Source organism: Cupressus sempervirens, chromosome 2 (genome assembly GCF_028749045.1).
Source record: "Cupressus sempervirens isolate cs-2001-9-10 chromosome 2, ASM2874904v1, whole genome shotgun sequence".
NCBI lineage: Eukaryota > Viridiplantae > Streptophyta > Pinopsida > Cupressales > Cupressaceae > Cupressus > Cupressus sempervirens.
This window is the reverse complement of record NC_143119.1, coordinates 718,313,161-718,326,715: the sequence shown is the minus strand read 5'-3', so window position 1 is coordinate 718,326,715 and position 13,555 is coordinate 718,313,161. Positions and strand designations below refer to the sequence as shown.

At 34.8% G+C, this 13,555-nt stretch overlaps 1 pseudogene; it reads left to right on the top strand.

The window, feature by feature from the left end:
* Positions 1-11,231: 11,231 nt before the first annotated feature.
* On the top strand, positions 11,232-12,944 carry LOC149575393 (AAA-ATPase At5g57480 pseudogene; annotated as a pseudogene).
* Positions 12,945-13,555: the final 611 nt, after the last annotated feature.

Genomic DNA, 13,555 nt, shown 5'->3' with positions numbered 1-13,555 from the left:
ACAAGAACAGAGTGTGTAGGACACACAACTACCACCTCCTAGCCCTCCTCATTCTACCATCACACGTGTAGAGACAATCAAGATAAAGGATGTTATTGATACTTCTAGTCAAAACATCAATCCATTAACTGCAAAGGATCTAGCAAAGATCCTTGACCAATCAACACAAGCAACTAGACTATATTCAAGCCCAATATTGGTTAGTTTTGACGAGTTGTAGAAGGCAGTAGTGAAATAAAAGGAAGTCAAGGTGCAAACACAAGAACCACCTATGACCACATAATCTACTGGACTTCTACTCCTTCCACCTCCATCTCCACCAAAAGAAATCACACAAGCACTTCAGGAGCCGAGTGCAGCAACAGGGGATGATAAAGGCAAATCAGTACAATCAATATACACACACCCAGCCAGAATGACAGTAGAAGAGAAACAAGCTGAAGAGAAAGAAGAGACAAAAGATAAGGAGCAATCTGCAATACAAACTTTGGTTGAACTACCCAAAATAGGTACTCCCACTCAAACTCTTTAGCAGCTGAGCACTTAAATGTTAGCATTGCAAATTAGAACACCAGGCTCAAGCTCAACAAAAGTAGCTAGGAAACTTATTTATGGAATTCCTGAGCTTGATGAAGAAATAAAGATACCCTGCTATGAATCCAACACTCTCATAGAAGAAAAGATGAATGAGATACAAAGTGCATTGGATAGAAGAAGGAGACAAGAGGCACTTAGAAAGGATTATAAATATAGGTAAGAATTAAATGAAATCAAGGACATATTTATGGATGCCTTCAGCCTATAGTCTCCAGATGAGTCAAGGCCAATTATAGAGCAACTATCAGATATAGTTGATCAGGTGATAAATGAGGACCATGACACCAACGCCAAACTAATTAAATGGTCAGAGAAGAAATTCCAAGGTAAGGTCAATCAGAAGATATCAAATGACATCATTTTGGGACAAATTGACCTGGCTAAGAAAATAGATAAAGTCAAAATCATACTTGGGAATATATTCTCCCTTTACAATAAAATGTGTGATTTTTCCAATATCACACAAGAAACTGGCCAGAAGATATTGATCTTGGAAACAAATCTAAAGATTTCTAGTATGCAACTCCCAGCCAATCCAACTCAAAGTGAGAAGCATTTTTCTCAGATGCTTCACACTCAAAGGGAACTAGCTATATTAATAGTAGAGGAGGCTAATATAAAAGCCAAGCTAATAAAAATTCAATCCTCCATCACCCCTCACTTGGAGGTACTCCACAAGGAGAAAATCTATGTAGAGACAGTCCTAAAGAAAGATCCCAATCTTTCTACACATGAAGGACTTGTAGACCTAGCAGCAAAGCTTGCAATTCAACTCAAGTCATTGGATATTGCATTAAAAAATTGGGATGTAGCTCTGAAGATACTCCTGGAGGTTAACAACTCATTTTTGGCTAAACATGGTATTACTCCATAGGACCCTTTAACATTAGTGTCAAAAAGGAGGAGATATATTATAGGGGGAGTAATAAGCACAAGAGGAGATATGAAGATACTATGGGTAATTAACAAATTTTGACAAATTTTGATCATTTTAATTACATTCTTTCACTCCATTCTTTCATTCATTTTGAGAATAAAGTGGAATGATTGTAAATAGCCAAAAAGGGGGAGACAAGGAATAAAGGAGTGAAGGAGAGATGTAATTTTTTTTGGTAATCACATGGAATACTAGGACATTACACAGATCAAATACAACATATAGGCTCATAATGCAGAAATAGGTCAAATGATAGAAAGGATCAGGTGCATTGGCATAGAATTTCAATTTTAAAAGCATAATCAACTCAGGGGGAGTCATAAGGTATATTGCTACTCACAATTTTTTGAAATTTTGCATTTAAGTTGAGCAAGTAAAGCATGTACTCAATAAGGTTAGGATCACCAATGCTTAGTTAAGTGTTTTTGACACTCATTTCAAAGGGGGAGATTGTTGGTCAAATAAATAGTATTGACAAATGAGTGTCAACACACTTAACCATTTTCATCATACATGTCGAGTACACAATAGATGCCAAGCCAAGAATTTCAATAGGTATCGAGTCACAGTTATGCTGAGTAGATCATAGTGTAGTATGTGTTGAGAAATACATGAATTGTTCATGTGTCGAGTAATAGAATCATTCAGATGTTGAGCAATTCAGAACAACATATGTTGAGCAATGCAGGATATAACAAGTGCCAAGCAAACTAGAAAACGTAGTTGATGCTGAGCAATCCGAAAACAATATGTGTCGAGCATTAGTAATACTTCATGTGCCAAGCAACATAGGATCAACATAAGAGTTTGTATTTGCACAAAATAAGATGTGAACAATTTTTGGAGCCGACTTAGAAAAAATTTGAAGGAGAAAAAGGATAAGGACAAATCATTTACATTCCCTATGCAATCTGCATACAACCAATCAGAAAAATGGTGAAGGCATGCAACCAATAAGAAAAATGCAGAGTATGAGTGAGAATTTGAGATTAATATGGATCGTAGATCCATACCTAGCCCTAAGTCTTCGCATTCTTTATAAGGAGAATGAATGCACCATTGCATGAGTGGAAGAAAATAGCATAAGGGGAGATTATAGAGAAATTTCAATGTGAAGAGAAAAGACTTAGTGGAAAGGATAACATTTATACATCTAGTTGATTAGAATAGAACAAGGGACATATTTAGAAATCAGATCTAGCAAGGATCAGAATAGGAAGAATGGATCTAGTACTTGAACACAACAATTTGAGATTGCATTCAATTAGGTCAAATGTTCTAATACTCTCTCACAATTGTATTAGAGGTTGAAATCCTATGTTGATAGGTTAGGTTAATGGCTAGATAGGATAACCTTTGGAGAAGGTCATGAAAATCCTATGTATTAGGTGAGTTTAACAACCTATTGTAAATCCTTTAACAGGGTGACACTTCATGTAAGTGTTTGTAAATTCTTTAACCAGGTCACTATTGACATAGTGTAAAGCTTTTAACAGGGTAGGCCTTTAATAGGGAAAACCATCAGGAGTGGTTAAACTCATTGCTATAGTCAATATTATGGGTGTCATCCCCACCCCAGTTTTACCTTCTTATTCCTGGAGGGTTTTTGGGTCACCAAAATCTCTTGTGTTATGTGTTGATGCATGCTTTCATTTCATGTTTGTTTATATGTTTACATCCATGCAAATTTCTTTTCAGATATGCGTTAATAAGAGTTTGAAAGGATAAAAATTATGTACTTTTGATTCACACCCCCCCCCCCTCAGAAGTACTCTTCCCATTTGAACATTGCAATAGGTTGTGCCTCTTGTGAGCATTGATTCATCAGTAGTTGTGTCTCCCATTGTCACTCTACCTCATCATTTTGTTAGGAGTCTCACCCATTGATGAAGGAGCCCATTACCATTATTATTCAGTCCAATTGTGGGACAAAGGGATGAGGTAATGAAAAACTCAACTATCCATAATTTAGGACCTAATTTCTAGTTGTTTCATATTACTTATAGATAAGATATTTGATAGTGTATTTTAATTTTTCTTCTACAGACACCTGGCGAGCCACAAAATGCATCGAAGAGGCTCAATTTTGATGATCTTGCACAATCATAGATATTGATAGTGATATACATATGTAGTTGTGGTCATCACATGACATTGACATATATTTGACTTTTCTATTATATATATTAGAGATTTTTATTGTGCACATTTGACATTTATATTGTACACATTTGACATTTGTCAGGTATTTAGCTTTTCTATTGTATATATTAAAGATTTGTATTGTGCACATTTGACATTTCTATTGTACACATTCAACATTTGTCGGGTATTAGACTTTTGTATTCATAACATCTTTTTGTAACTATATGAATGATATGACATAATATATTGTGATATACATTAAACTTGGATTTCCATCCAACTTGTTCAATGCGTGCATACAAACTTTTATTTTAGCTTACTTTCTTGTAATTAATCAAACACATGAATGTTCATTATTTTATGGAGGAAATGTACCATGTTTATCAAATTCATTATAACATGTAATCACATGTCACTTGTTTTGATGTAATAAGGCATGGAAAGTAAAAATATGTCATAATTTTTGTATTAGTGTCAAAGATCACAGCCCAAAAGTGCATAGAGATCCTTAGGGACACTTCCATTCAGTGTGGTCAATACCGTCGGAAGGAAGTTGTGGCTGAAATGAGGTTTGGTCTAGCCTAAACCTGACTAACCAGAGCTAACTGAGTAGATGATTCAATCCTAGGACCAACGGTTTGAAATATACACAACCTTGCTCATTTTAACTGAACAACATTGCAACTTTTGGCAACAAGCGAGATACAAATGCCAAATTCAAACAAAGTTGAATCTCTAAAAATTAAGCTAGACTAGCTAACCAGATAGAAGTTACTAACTATGTTTATATGAAGATAAATCTATTTAATCCATTTTGTTATTTAAGCATTGTAAGAAATTAGTTAAGAATGTAACTCTTATTAGCCTAGAAGATAACTAGCATATTAATATTATGTGATGAAATAAATAATAGTATTAACTATCAAGTCTAAATTAAGTACATTTTGTCCCATTTCAGTTATTCATTTATTATCTTTCATCTTCTATGGCTGAAAACAGTACCATTAATAGTTTTGACCACCCTAGCTTGGATCCTTCAATTAGGACCTAACAATCACCTTGAATACTTACACATAGAAGTAGCCCAACCCTTCCACGAAGCATACATATATAGTTTTTAATTATTTTTCATGTGAGACTTGGTGTGGAACCTATAATTGTCATAACTGACCATCCTACAAACATCTTATTTTACTAAGTGACCTTCCTAGCCTAACATTGCACTACTAGTTCTACTAACTGACATACTACCTATGAGTGCCACCTTAAACAAGGTTTTAAAAATATAGACACAATCCTTGTGTAATCACAGTTACTACAAAACTCATGTAGAACATTAGAGCCATATTATTCAAATACCCACATCCTCATGGCTTTGTTGGACATAAGGATTCATGCCTTTATTCAATTATAAGAGAAAATACTTCCCCATCCCTAGGGTTGACCAATTAAATAGTTTACAGATTCAAGAATGCAACATTCAAATGATAGCTGACCTACCTTCAGGTTCCATAGACTAAGTCCTCTAAGATTGTATGTTTTCTAAGTTGAATGTCCTTTATCAGTCTGATATGACAAGGTCGTTTGACTTACTACTCATTACTAAACATTAGTCAAGGCACAAGAAAATTTCATTAAGGGCATTCTCGTAGTAATACAAATCCCCATTCCCCATATGATGGTGAGAAATCTAGTCTAGAACATCATAGTTATTCAGCCAAGATAGAATTTACTTCAGCTATAGTACTCAACAATGCATGCAAATATAATGTTTCTCATTAATAGTTTTTTATATTTCATATAATTTAATTGTCTTTTCTCTAATGCATATGATGCAAGTTTTCTTTCTTAATTTGTTCCAAAGAAGAGCAAGATCATGTGTCAACTTAGGGTAATCTCATTTATAGAATTTCAAATAAATAAGTTTTCATATGACTATTTATTTCCAATTGAAAAGAAAAAAATTATTATTATCTACATATGTAGATTAGATGATCCAATTATTTTGGCCTCTCGACAATTCTTAAGATTATAATGATCATCACTCTTGTATCTAGATTAATTGCAAGTAGGGATCAAATGTAATCCTTAACACAAAAATCTTTATACTATTACTCACAGATCGAGTTGATCCATAATTCTGTTCTTAAAATGCATGAATAAATTGAATCACCACTCCAAGAAATCTAGCAAAAATAATGCAAAGGATCATACGATCCATGACTACAAATAGATTCAGTACAACAAAACCGATATTTCATAAAAATAATTACATAAGGACAAAGGACTGTATGCATCCATCTAAAGTTTTTGAAAGACAAAGGTTAGTGAATCATTAATTCCAAACATCAACAAAAAGGAAAAGAGTTGTACCTTGACAAATAGCTAATGCCAAGAAATGGTGGAAAATAATTATAAGAGCAAAAGACATAAACCACAAGGACAAAGCTACCAATCCAAAATCATATGGCTCCTATGCTTGAGAATGCAATAAAAATATTGATAATAGTAGAAATGCAAGATCATGGGCTGTTGATATTGTGAAGGCCAACAGTCATGGCTTTTGGTGCAACGGCAAATGGGCCCTACAAAAGGTATCAGAACCTGGTTTTGGCCTGGTCATGGGGTCAAATCTCCCCGGTGCCTTCCCGACCCGCGTAAGCACCTGGTATGCGCGTCGAGGGGGAGATTGTTGGGTGATGCGACGCGCTCCCCTGCCCACAGGTGGTTAATTATGTAGTGTTCCATGTTCACTAACAGTCATGGCTACCATCATTGTTAGAGAAATGATCAAGGTCATGGGAAAAAAGAGATGTAAGTACCTATGAGTTTAAAGAATTCAGGTTATCTTGGGTTTAGATTGATATAGTTTGATGCCAGAACATTGCTTATTGTTAGTGTTTATAAGTTGTGAATCTAAGAATGGAATCCTGATACAGTTGTGTAAGTTGATCATAGTTTTGTAAGTCAATCATGGGAATGGAAAATTTATTAGGATGTAGTTATCCTTCCTATAAATTGTACCATTGACTAAATTTCAAAAAAATGAAAATACAATGTTTTTTTTGAAATTTAACAACAATTTTTTTGAGAAAATTTTGTTGTGTTTTTGAAAAAGAATCATGTTTGACTATTTTTTGTCTTTGGTGCATTTTCTCTGGCATCAATTTATTATGAGATGTCATTTCAACTCAAAAACCAACAAATTATATGTGAGGTAGTATTAATATTTAACTTAGTAATGGCACAGTATATTATATGAAATTAAAAGTGTGCAGATAAATGGTATATTACAAGCTTCATTTTATAGTATTATATGATATATTATAATTTGGTTGTATAAGTATTTGATCATATAAATAGGGTAGTAATTTTGAAGTTCATTTTATAGTATGGATGTTCTTTCTTCAAACATGATGTAGTGACAATCAATCAGCTCTTGAATATAGTTATCCATTTGGAAGTATTTATAAGTGAGATTTTTTTGGAAGTTATGAGGCTTATCGATCTAAGATCTCATGGGTGGCATGAAAAGAACTAGATTTACTCCATTTCAATTTTAATATAGGTTGATTTATAGGAATGGACATGAAGGGTGGTGTTGATGATCCTGCAAAGATCACACTAGTAAGTGGTGTGACAGAAATATGTAGCACCATGTTTTGATTCCTTGCTAGCAGCCCTTGGAAAACATCTTTCATATCTATAATGAGTTAAGTGCATGTGTTTTCCTTTAACACACAATGTCTTTTGTTCTTAGATTGGATTAGAAATAAAATCTAATCAAGACGAAAGAGAATATCTAACATGGATCCTAATAATATATATATGTAAATTTAATAATATATACATTTGATTGGAACTTTGTTATTAATTATTGATTTGATATTTAATTTTGAATAAAAATCAAATTGATAAATCCAAATAATTATTTTTGTATATAACAAAAGTTGATATAAGTATCAGTAAATTATTAAATACATTTAATAATATGATTTACCAAAATATAGTTTTAATAATATCCTTTACCATTGTATATAGTTTTATAATAATGGCATTCATATACTAAATCATGGGAGAACATATCCCTCCCATGGGTCATGCAAGCATATGAGGTGTGACTATTCACAGGAATACATTAGCCTATTTATAAGTGGGCCCAATGTCACATTGAGCACCAAAGAAGGAAAAAAATCACTTGACATTATCCACAACATCCATAGACTCAAGTACAAGTTAGCAGAGGTTTCCAAGTAGTCAGAATTTACAAAGTTTTCTAGTTGGATGAATCGAGAAAAAGAGAGTAAACATAAATCAATTACCAAATTATTTGTGGCATCCACAAAATCAAGCACAAGTGGTGGAGGTGTCTAGTTGGAAAAAACTAGGAGGGGTGTAACATACCACTTTCCCAACCTTTTAAAAATAGTAATAAATAACAATAACTTGCACTACTTTCCATATCCATCTAAAAAGATAATATAGTTATAATGACTATGTGTATTAATCAATAGAAAGAGTTTAACAACTCTAACAAAAGTAGCTAATTTCTATTTGAGTAAAAGGAAATAATTGAATTAACTATTTAAGCAAAGGAAATAACAAAAGTAACCATTTAAAAGGAAAAGGGAAATAACTAAATTAACTCCAAAATTTGAAAGTACATTAAGGTAAAAATATCTGATATGGGAAGATGGAATGCATGTAGAGCTAAATGTCTTTTTCCAATCCTTGACATTTGATTGAGAGGAGAAGCATTTTCAAGGGCTTAATCTCCTAACTATGGACCCTTAGTATGCACACACAATCTCTACTAAGAAAGGCCCTCCCTACCCAAGAGTAGGCATTTGACACCCTATCCTTCCACTGAGCATCCTAGTGTTATCTAGTGTCACCTAGGCAACAAAATAGGTTGTGGATCTACCTTCCATCAACTTATCTTCCAACTGTTAGAACCTTGACCTCTAGTGATCACAACAACAAGGATGCCACTAAATCTACCCTAACCATGAATTTATATGGATATTACATGCTGGATCACCCATTGCTCGACTTGAAAACAAGATTAACACCATTTGATCACCATGTAATAATTAGCTAAGATGATTTTCTTAAGCTTATTAATTATTTATTTTATTCTGATTTCCTTCTCTTGTCTTGCATGTATAGCTCACTATTTATTTTTTATAAATCCTAGTGTGGTTGCCTATAACATTGATCAATCTTGATTTACCACAATTTGAACTCTTTACCCAATCTGGGCTTAAAACAGTAATTTACAAGTAATTCTTTAATTTTTTATAACTATTTCTTAACTCTATATGAGTGCCTTCCCTTATCTCAAATGCATACAGAAAATTGCCCATATATAAGTCTGTAGTAGATTGAGAATCCTTTCAATCTAACAACAAGGTTCTAAAAAAAACTACATTCTCATAGAAGTAATAGAGAATTCAAACTTCTTATGCATGTTGTGACTTAATTAGATGTATGAGAAAATGGAAGCTCATTTGGAGCCATGTGCTAATTATACTATCAAGAAAATTCCATCAATCTCTAACCAAGATCTTAGAACCTATTCATTAAAAAATTGGAAACTAGAAATGTGGAAGAATGTACGACCTAGTGAAATTATTATCTCCTTCCTTATGTTATTGGAGAGCTAAACCACTGATTACAACTCCTTGCTAGGGTTGGGACAATCAAATGATGATAGATTTATGATATTTCCAAAGCATAAAGTATGCAATATGTGATCTCTAGAATAATTATTCATGGTAGTGTATAAGTGTATTTGAAAGATGGTTATGTAAAACACTTCTTAATCATGACACTACAAAGAAATGATAGCTAGAGCATAAAAATTTCAATGGAAAAGTACAATGCCCAATTCTTCTATAGAAGGTAGAATGTAGAGGAAATAAGCAAGAGGTGAGACAAGAGGAAATCACTAATAAAGAAGATTTTTATTGGTATCCATCCATCACATATAATGAGCTTGTCTCTTGTAAAAAGCATTTTCAATTGCGGGCAAGAAGAAAAGGTGGCATCAAAATAAGCTACGGTCAAGAACCATAACAAGGTAGCTAATAAGGTAATGACTCCATATTAAAATAGGCCGCTAAAAATGTAATGCGACAATGTCACAAATATAATTATAATATTTCTTATTAATAGTTTAAATATTTCATATAATTTAATGTCTTTTCTCTAACACATATGGTTCAAGTTGCTTTCTTAATATGTTTCAAAGAAGAGCACGAACACATATCAACTTGGGGTAATCTCACTTATAAAATTTCAAATAAATAAGTTTTTGTATGACTGTTCATTTATAATTCAAAAGAAAAAATTATTATTATCTAGATATATGTAGATTAGATGATCCAAATATTTAGGCCTCTCGATGACTCCTGAAGATTATAATGATCATCGCTCTTGTATCTAGATTAATTGCAAGTAGGGATCGAATGTGATCCTTAACACCAAAATTTTCATACTATTACTCACAGATCGAGTTGATCCATAATTCAGTCCTTAAAATGCATGAATAAATCTAAGGTTCTTATTAAAATCATTACTCCTTTGAGAAATCTAGTAAAAATAATGCTAAGGATCTTACATGGCTACAAATAAATTAAGCACAACAAAACCGATAACTCATAATAAAAAGAATTGCATAATGATAAAGGACTATATCCATCCATCTAAATTTATTGAAAGACAAAAGTTAGTGAATAGTTAATTCAAAATGACAACAAAAAGGAAAAAGAGGCATGCCTTGACAAATAACCAATGCCAAGAAATGGTGGAAACTAATTGTGAGAGCGAAAGCCATAAACCACAAGAACAAATCTACCAATCCAAAATCATAGGGCTCCTACGCTTGAGTAATGCAATAAAGAAATTATAATTGTAGAAAAGAAAGACCTCAAGGTTTTCCAAGGGAAGCACCGGGCAAAGAGTTACTTTTGCCACCCAAACCCACACTTGAGCATACTTATACAACCACGAAGAAAAATTCATCCCACTGTGAGCTCAATCCTAAATCTCTTCTTCATGGACAACTTTGATAATTCTATCTGACAGTTTTGAAAATCCATTCATTATCAATGAGCTACTGGTCTATTGTTTGATGAAGTTAAAAAGTTCTTAAATAATCTACTATACATCAAGTCTTATTGAATATAAAAGAATGAGACTAAGATCCTTCTCCCCACAAATTTGATAAAATAGTTCTTAACCCCAAAAAAAAAAAAAAAAAACAAACAAACAAACAAAGCTAAAATGATTTAGTAAAAGGTCTCCATTAAAAATTAAAAAACCAACAATCTTCCATATCAGGGAGTTAACTAGAAATGCCCACAAAAGAAAACACCTGTGCGGTGAGGATGAATTGAAAGGTCTCGCATCGTTTCCGTTGATCTACATTAGAACAATACAAAGAAAGATAAATGACGTTGTTTCCAAGATCCCTCGGTGGCAACGAATTGAAACTATGAAGATTGTTTGTCTTGTGAGTATGGTTTATCCTCATACTCGCTCATCTTATTACCCTTTAATCGATCGCCAACTGGTAATCTTCTCCATTGCAGATCAGATGGAGTCGGACAAGACCATGCTGCTCTCCATGATGGGTCTCCTCTCCCTTCAATCCAACACTCTCCCCAACCTCCTCCAACAACTTTACAACCTCTGGAAGACCTACCGAGACAATTCAAGCGAATACTCCAACATAGAAATCCCTGAATACGAAGGGTCCTCCCTCAGATCGGGCAACGAAATCTACCGCTCGGTGGGAATTTATCTCAGCAGCCTCGACGCCACAGCAAATGCACCGACCGTCTCCATCGCCCGCCCAAACAGAAACTCGAAGCCAGTATTCAGCCTGCCCTCTCAACACTCCGTCAATGACGAATTCCACGGAGCCCAATTGCGGTGGACGCACGTTGTCGACACAAACACCGACGAAACAAAGAAAGTGGGCAGGATGAGACCAATTAGCAGCAGCGGCGGCAAAAGATCAGATGGGTCTGAAAAAAAATACATCTTGAAGATCTCCAACATCGACAAGACCAGAGTTTTATCATCGTACATCGACCACATCTCGGGATTTGCAGACGATTTGCAGAGGCGGAGCGAGGAGAGGAAGCTGTTCAGCAACATCGAGAGCCGTGGAAGATGGAGCTCCGTTCCGTTCAAACACCCTTCCACCTTCAACACCCTCGCCCTCCGATCTTCTGTCAAGGACAAGATTCAGAACGATCTCGACTCTTTTCTGCAGAGCAGAGAGTTTTACAGCAGGACGGGGCGGGCGTGGAAACGGGGTTATCTTCTCTACGGTCCTCCTGGTACGGGGAAGTCTAGTCTCATTGCCGCCATTGCAAACTACATGAATTATGACGTGTATGATCTTGAGCTCACCATGGTCTCTGACAATTCCGTTCTCCGTCAGCTCCTCATTGGGACTTCGAGCAAATCTGTTATCGTCGTTGAAGACATCGACTGTGCTGTCGATTTGCCCGCCAGAGAAATGGGCAGATTTAATGTCGATTTGGGTACCGCCAGGGAAATGGGCATGAGGCCGGCTGTGTCTCATAACGAGATTCGACGTGGTGCTTCTTCTTCTTCTTCGACCATTACTCTTTCTGGTCTTCTTAATTTTGCGGATGGGCTCTGGTCGAGCTGTGGAGAAGAGAGGATCATGATTTTCACGACCAATCACAGGGAGAGACTCGATCCTGCGCTGCTCAGAAGTGGGAGGATGGATATGCACATCCATCTGTCTTACTGTGGGTTTGAGGCTTTCAAGCAGCTGGTTTTCAATTACTTGGGTCTGGAGGATCATTCGTTGTTTATGTGTGTAGAAGAGAGGATGAAATCGGGAGGGCGAATTACTCCGGCAGACATATGTGAGATTTTTGTTCAAAATAAATCTGATCCCGAGGCTGCAATTAAGGCTGTTGTCGATGCTCTCGATGCAGGGCTTCGCAGTGGAGGTGAGAATGTGACTAACTCTCATGAAGATGAAGACTAAAGCTTATGCAAGGATCTTTGTTAGAGGAATGATCGAGGTGGGCGTAAAGAGATGTAAGTACCTATGAGTTTAAATAAATTCAGGTTGTTTTGGGTTTAGATTGATGTAGTTTAATGCAAGAACGCTGGTCGGTAATATTGGTGTTTATAAGTTGTAAATATAAGAATGGAATCGTAATATGGTTGTGTAAGAGAATCATGGGAATATAAGATTTATTTTAAGATGTCATTTCGACTCACAAACCAACAAATTATATGTGAGGTAGTATCAATATTGATTAAACTATCAATATTGATTTAACTTAGTAATGACACGATATATTATATGAAATTAGAAGTGTGAAAATAAATGTTATATTATGAGCTGTGATTTTTTCTCTTTTCTTCGTGTGGAGTTGAATGAGTAGTTTGTTTTGTGTGACGAGAGACAAAATATGTAGAGCTTTTGGTAATAGTTAGAAAGAAGGTAGAGATATGTAGATGGAGATAAAATAAATAATAAGATAGATATAGAGAAAGATACATAGAGGATAGTGAGATAAGAAGAGATGTCAAGGATATAAATATATATATAGGGAAAGACAAAGGTAAATAGATAGAGAAGTGAGCAAAGAACAGAGGGAGGTAAAGATAAAGAATAAGATAAATATAACGTGATAAATATAGTAGACAAAGAGATAAGACAAGATGTTGGTGATACATGTATAGAGAGGGATAGACATGAAAATAGTCAAAGAAGTGAAAGAAGAAGAGAGGGAAGTGGAGATAAAGAATACGATAGATGTAAAGTGACAAACATAGAGGACAAACAGATAGCAAGAGACATGTTGGAGATAACTA